This window comes from Poecilia latipinna, unplaced genomic scaffold (genome assembly GCF_001443285.1).
Source record: "Poecilia latipinna isolate Pla-1442-1.1 unplaced genomic scaffold, P_latipinna-1.0 Scaffold408, whole genome shotgun sequence".
Lineage (NCBI taxonomy): Eukaryota > Metazoa > Chordata > Actinopteri > Cyprinodontiformes > Poeciliidae > Poecilia > Poecilia latipinna.
In genome coordinates, this window is record NW_015113024.1 from 318,499 (window position 1) to 326,097 (window position 7,599).

Sequence of the window (7,599 nt, forward strand, 5' to 3'; positions counted from 1 at the left end):
TTTTCCCCTAAAACCCAGACCCAAAATCCCCAAAAGGTTTTTTTTTTTTTTTTTTGCCGTGTGAAAGGTTTAGCCCTTGGGAGCAAAACATCTGCAGTGTGTGAACCAGACACTGAGATTTTACCTTCATCTCTTCACACCTGGTTGAAAACCTACATTTTAATCGCATTGGTAGCTCGCTGCAGAAACACACGCGCGCGCACACGCTCCTCCAAGCTAACGTTGCTAATGTTAATAGCTTTGTGCCTCTTTAATTGGTTCCTAAACGCTGCAGGCAGGGTTCCCACTGCGTGTTTAATGAACAGGTAGCACTTCATGATTACAGCAATCTCAACCCACCACCCTGCTGCTGCAGACTGCTTTCACGCGAGCCGCCAAGCGCACACACACACACACACACACACACACACACACCGTCCACGGCCTCGTACGCAAATGGACAAAAGCAATTTGAGACGCTCCCGAGCGCCGCGGGACGCTGGCTAAATTAGAGACGGAGGACGAGCGGGAGCAGGGGAAGACAACAAAAGGAAAATGAGAGATGAGCGCCAAAGAAAGATGATTACTGGGTTTTGTGAGGAGAAGAAGAGATGGAATCATTTCATGGCGCGTGGCTGGAGGAGCGGCGGGCGTCAGGACGCTCTGCCTGAAGGGAAGCCGATCGGAACCAGGAGCTGCGCTTCTGTTACAAATGCGAGCGCAAAACTTTGTCGATGTTCCCCAAACGTGAAGAAAAAAAAAAAAAACACACTCAATTTCACAATTGTTTCCATTAAAACTGCAGTAGCTAAATAAGTTTTCCAAAAAAAAGAGAAAAAATAAGGTTTTTGTCTTATCTATTTGTAGAAACTGTCACCGTGTCACAGTTTCAACAAACTGAGACAAATAATTAGTCAAAAAAAATTTAGCTCCTCTTCTCCCAGTGCTATCTAGAAACAGCCAATCAGAGCCAGGAGGCGGGTCTTAGCGCTGTCATTTTCCCTGGGCTGCTGCTGCTGCTCACTTCCCCCTCCATGCTCTGTGCTATGCTGCAGCTAGCAGATCTGGTTATGGTTGTGAATGCGTATGCTAGCTCATGCTAGTTAGCATGACCACCGTTAAATGGTAATTAACATTTTACCATTAGCAAATGTTCCTAATGAAGTTAATTGGCAATGTTTAGAGCCTCTTCCTGATTCTGATTGGTTCTTGTTGGTCTAGTGCAGGGGTGGGCAAACCTGGTCCTCGAGGGCCGGCGTCCTGCAACTCTTAGATGTCTCCCTGGTCCAACACACTTAAATCCAATAGCTTAATCTACTCCTAAGTACAGTCAAGTTCTACAGAGTCCTGCTAACGACCTCATTATTTGACTCAGGTGTGTTGAAGTAGAGATACATCTAAAAGTTGCAGGAGTCCGGCCCTGGAGTTGCCCACTCCTGGTCTAGTGTGATGAAATTCTTCAGACTGCAATAGTAAGGTAGGGTAGAAGTGGAGGAGACTGATCTTTTCATTGATCTCAATGTTGACCATGTGACCCATGTGATGCGAAAAAAGTGCAGTTTTGCAAAATGCAGTAATTTAAATACAGCCGGAAAACCACCTCATCCAATTGCAGAATTTTTTCATCTAAAAATTTATTTATTTATCTATTTATTATTTAAATTAAGATGTTTCCATTAAGCACTTTTTTTTTTTGTAATTCCAATTTGCGGATTTATATGGTCAATGGAAATGCAGTTACTGATAGGACAAGTGGTATCTTGTTTGTTTTTTCCCCTGAACAGCTCTCCTTGCTTCTTTTTCTGTATTTTAGTTTTTTAACAGACTGAGAAAATATCAGTACTCTAACACACAAGTAACATACATTTTTTCTACTACACTAGAATAAAATAGTAAAGTTCCACCGTTACGTTATAGTAACGTTTTTGTTCATAAAAATACATCACTCAAAATGATGACATGCACATTTTGGTAGTTACTATGGAAACGTAGCAGTTTGTGAGTAAAACGGTTTCACTCTTCTGTGTAAATCAGAATATGTCAGAACTGGAATTTGGATTTATCATAGTCGGTTAAAGCAGTGATTTGGTGATAAACCTACTGAGCATGCTCAGAGAAACGGTGTGAAGGTAAGCTATGGAGATGATAACTATAACGGCCATTTTAACGGGCTGACGACATTTGAAGCAGGTGGAACTGATCTGAATTTGGTCTTTATAACTCTCCTGTTGGTCTGTGGCTGTCACGCAGTGCGCTCTCTGAAGCTCCACTCCTCAGTCCGTTGACAAAGATGTAAGTTGACGGTTTTTCGGGGGTTTTCCCCCCCTCCCTGCTGGACCCACTCACACAGAGCCAACAGCAACCTTGGTGGGTCTCATGGAAGGCCTGTATATGCGTTCGGCTGGGTGGCAAACCTCATGCTGTATATATATTTGTTCAAACTGGTGCGTGTTGTGCAGTAATCCTCTGCTGCTCGGCTCAGCCTCCCACACGTGTATATAAACAGGCCGGGCGAGGCCGTGGGGGAGATGTGATGGGTGAGGCTGGAGAGAGAGAGGGAGGCCATGCTCTGCCAGATGCCCTTTGTAAATAAGCGCAGTCCTCCGAGGGGCGCCGTTGGGCGTCCTGACTGGCCCGTCCCAGAGGACCCAATCAGGGTGTCGCCCTGGCGTAATGGGCAGTGGGAGGACGGGGTCTGGCCTCTGTGTGCCTGGTGTGGACCTGCAGTCACTGTGGCTCTAATTCATTAAAGCAGCTCTCTAATATAAACAGCCATTCATTTCACTGCCTGACACTGGGCCGCCGTCTGGACAATGTGAGGAGCCCCAATAGAACTGCCATACACTGCAGTGTGCGTGTGTGTGTGTGTGTCTGAGGTCTCAGAGAGCCTGCTGGTTCTGACCCAGTACAGTGAGGCAAACCAGAGGTGCCTGGTGATCTGAACGCGGGTCACAGAGCAAAACGCTAAGCTGCTTGTTTGAAAATTCCACCTCAGTGCAATTTTAAAGGGGCAGTATTATGGAAATAATGTTATAATGTTACTACCTCATCAAAAACGTACCTGGAGTGTTGTCTTAATTCCATCATGCATGTTTGAGAAATCCTTCAATCTCCCGTGGCAACCATTCAAGTGTGCAAAAACCCTGGGTGATCCTAGCTGCACCTTCAAGATGAAGCTCCTCCTCTGAACTGCAGTTTCCAAACTTCCTCCTCACAGAGCAGCCCTCTCCCAGTCAACTCCTTCAGACTAGCCAGCAGCAATTAGCAAAACAAGCATCTGCTGAGCTCATTATAGAAGCTACTTCTCAGTGAAACACTGGTAAAATATTGTTAAAGGGTGAATAGAGGAGCCATTTTGTAATGACTTCCTGAGGGCGGAGTTTCAGAAAGAACAGGAGTTTTTAAAGAGACAGAGACTCAATTTCTTTTTTTCTGTTTTTCTTCCTTCTTGGATATGTATTTATTTAATTTTCCTTTGAGATAAAGTATTTTTGAATTAAGCTGATATAAGCCAGTATTAGCCCTGCTGCAGGGATAGTTGAGATTGCAGAGATGGTGGAAAAGAAGTTCCTTGAATCAAAAGTTCGAATGTTCTTTTTTAGCCTTATGTCAAGGTGTTAAATTACTAAACTAAATTACTTTTGATATATTTAATGTATATGGCATTTTTATAACAACTGAAGGTAACATAGTTACTTGATTGTGCTACAAAATGGCACCATGTGGCTGGAAAACACATGATCCTCGTGCTCCTGAAGTACATCTCTCTGTGTTTTTGTCCACATCTGGACCTTGGCTGTACTAAACCTGTGGTCCAGCCAACACCACCAGCATCAGTCCAGTCAACACCAGTCCAAGCAACACACATGATTGAAGATGGGAATGATGACGTCATGAAAAGCAAAGTGGCTGTAGAGAGAGAACATTTGGGACACAGCATCCATAGTCCTCTGCTTTGTTTATGCTCTTTGCAGAAAGCTTAATGCACAGTAACTGTGGTGTAAGATCGCTTGGGGAGGCATGTGTGAGCAGAAAATGATGTTTACCATCTCTATTGACTATTCAAGAAGTTTTGACAAGAAACCTGGCATTAGAAATTCCCAACTTTACCGTTGCTGAAGATGAAATGCATCTTTCTGTCCTTAAGTGGATAAACAAATTGATACATTCTGCAGAGTTTTTCATTTAATTTCTTAAATCTTTTTATATACAAATGTACTACAACGTATAAATTAACAAATAATTTAACTGTCTCTGAAATATATATGAAAATAAACTTCTTATTGCATCTAAAATACGTTAAACAAATTATTTCATTCAGCTTTTGATCATTTCTAGCAACAGATGCACCTGCACTGACTATTGTTAGGATTAACCGATTAATAATTGAATCGCAAAAGATACTTAATAGGAGTTTTTTTTTCAGAATTTGAACCAGTTTTGATATGAACTTATTTATATTTGCTGTTTTTTTTTATCTTAATTGCAAAATGTTTATAGTTTTGTGCAGTTTTTATTAATTACTGCTCTGAATATGTTGTTCTTTCTGCAGATCACCTTTTTCAGCGTCTGTATGCTCCACTTAATTTATTGATTATTAAATATGTCAAAGCTTATTTCAATAATCAATTCAGTTGATTCATCACAATAATAAAGAGGACGCAGACGTCTGTTTTATTGTCTTTCAACTGAACCGTTATTATTATTTTAGTACTAAACTATAATAAATTTAAATTAACAAGCTATTACTGCCATTTAATATAAAGTTCCTGCTAATAAAAAAAAAAAATTAACCTGTCTGATTTTGATGTTGATCGTATAAGCAGCAAAGTTCTGCAAACCTGTGTTAAAGAAAACAGAAAGAGGTAGTTTTACAGTACACTTCAGTTTTAGCTGAAAGGAAGAACTTAGGAAGACTTAAATACATCAACGCACATAAGTTCCTAAAACCCCCACCTCCCGCTGCCTTCACCCCCCCTCCACCCCCCCACCCACACACACACACACACACACACACACACACACACAAAAACACACACACACACACACACACACACACACACACACACACACGCACGCACACACACGTTCACAGACTTGTAAATCATCACTCCTCCGTCTCCAGCGAAGCCAAATTTGCCAGATTAGACCCCCTGTAGCTCACACTTAACTCCATTTCTCCTCATGTTCCTTTGTGATGAAGCCTTCTGCTTTGATGATCCTATAGTGAAATAAAAGCTGTGGGAGAACCCAGAGAAGAGCTGAAGACAGTTTGAATGCAAAAGACTTTAGTCATAATGGTAAGTAATCATGGCGCATTAAATTACACCTTAAAAAGGACGTAAATGGCTCCGAACGACTCTGTGAAAAATGATCACAGTCTCAACTGACCAAAAGGAGGAATTTGTTTTCTCTACATATGCTTTGAAAATGTGTGTGATATTTATTCAGCGCAAAATGTGTTTCATTTGGGCATCGGTGAGAAAGCTGCTGACCAGGAATCAGATCTCATAGTAAAGAAACTTGGTGTTATTTTAGACCAGGTTTCAGAATAGAGACTCACAGATCTGATATTAATATCTGTATCGGTTTCCCCATTGAAAAAATTCTACTTTGGGTATTGATGATGATGTGAACGATCCGTAAGGACAGATCTATTCTATGTGCCTCACTCTGGGATTTATTTTAAATTATATATGGAAATCCTAATTGCACTTTCTGAATCATTTGACAGAAGGTTTGTTACAGTTTATTTTTAAATATTTGACCAAGGTAGTCAACCTATTGTCAGTTTCAGTTTCTTTATCATTTATTCTACGTTGGCTGTTCTACTCCTAGCTGCACTGACTGAACAAATCAAAGTTGTTTTCCCATGTTTCACAGAGCCTGTGAATCTGTTGGTGTATTAATTTTGCTGTACTGGTGCAGAGTTATCAGATAAATTTGTAATTCATTTATGTCCGTTTAAAAAAAAAAAAAAAAGAAACGACTTGAGTCAACCCTGAGCTGTTTTTCTGTTTCGGATCAGTGTGAGCCAATGCTAACCCTCAGATGCTTGTATTGGCATCAGAAGAGAAAAAATAAAAAGTGTGTCGGTGCGTCCCTTTGTGAGACTGCACCAAACCACAGATAGTCGCTCACAGTGAGCCTGGATCAATTTAAAATGTAAAATTGACCAGGAATGTGAGAGGGCAGATGGCTCAGCATGCTTTGACACTGACTGTAGACTCAACCATCAGCCACAGTCAGAAAGGCCGAGGCCGCCCACTCACACTGATACTAACTGTGGAACCTGGGTTTTATGGGGCTACAAACACACAAATAAATATATACACACACCCATCCATTCGAGAATTCACCCACAGATGCAAACACACGCACACACGCACACACACACACACACACACACACACACACGCACACACACACACACACACACACACACACACACACACACCTAGGTATCTGTGACCACTAATTGTGCCTGGCCAGCGCCGTCCCCAGCAGCCAGGGTCATGAGGGCGCTGGGTAGCCATTGTGGTGCCCTGTTAAACATAGCTCACCCTTAGACCTGTTATTACCCCTCCAAACTATCATCTTTTTCTCCTCAAAACCGGGCCGGCTCAGTCAGTTTAATGAAGCCGGCATTCCAGTGGAGGGAAACCGACATCGGCTCCCACAGTCCCGTGAAGCAGCAACACTTAATGGTGGTAGGCAGCAACCTCCAGAGAGCAGAGTGGCTTTCTGTACACCGCTGTACAACACACTGGACATTTTTTAGCATTCAGTGTGGCACTGTGGTCTGCTTCCATTCTCATTGTGAGTAGTTTTATAATGTTTAGCAACGTTCTTCATGCACTTTAATAGCAGTAACATAAATGGGTTTAGCTGAATATGTTTGTGACATCAGCAAAACTGCATCAAAGGGATTTTACACCCTTTTTAAACATGTTTTTTGTAGATTAAGTTGCATTTTTCAAAAATGTCTGACATTTATTTCAGTAAAAGATGATTATTAACCCCTTCTGGGGATTTTCAGGTTCTGTGTGAAGCACTGCTAGAATTGAACCAAAGCAAAAAGATGCTGACTGAGATAAGTTCAGTTAAAAGCAGCTGATTAGATGAAGTTGAGTCATCTAATCATCTGGAAAGCAAATCTGACGCCTGTGTTTTCCAGGCGTCAAGTAACTATGTTACTTTCAGTTGTTATAAAAATGTTGCATATGTAGCAAATATAACAAAGGAAATTTGACTTCGTAATTTAACGTCTTGAAATTGGGCCTCTGTCTCTTTAAGGAGTTCCTGCTCTTTCTGAAACTCTGCCTTCAGGAAGTCATCACAGCATGGCTCCTCAGCAGATGTACAGCTCCACCAGATGTTTGCCAATTGCTGCTGGCTAGTCTGAAGGAGCTGAGTGGGGGAGTCACGGGGAAATGAGTGGTTGCCATGGTGATTAAAGAATTCCTTAAACATCCATAAAAGAATCAAAACAAAACTCCAGGTATGTATTTGATGAGGGAATAACATTATAAAATGATGTAAGAAAAACACATAGAATCTTACATCAAACTGCGACTTTCAGCTGAGTTGAGTTGTCGGTTGAATTGAGTTGTTCTGTTT

At 41.5% G+C, this 7,599-nt stretch overlaps 1 long non-coding RNA gene across 1 annotated transcript in view; it reads right to left on the bottom strand.

The window, feature by feature from the left end:
* LOC106950572 (uncharacterized) overlaps positions 1-846 on the bottom strand; it is a 6,838-nt gene extending 5,992 nt beyond the window's left edge. The window contains exon 1 of the long non-coding RNA XR_001425639.1: positions 567-846. This is a non-coding gene — a long non-coding RNA (uncharacterized LOC106950572). The remainder of the gene's footprint in view (positions 1-566) is intronic.
* Positions 847-7,599: the final 6,753 nt, after the last annotated feature.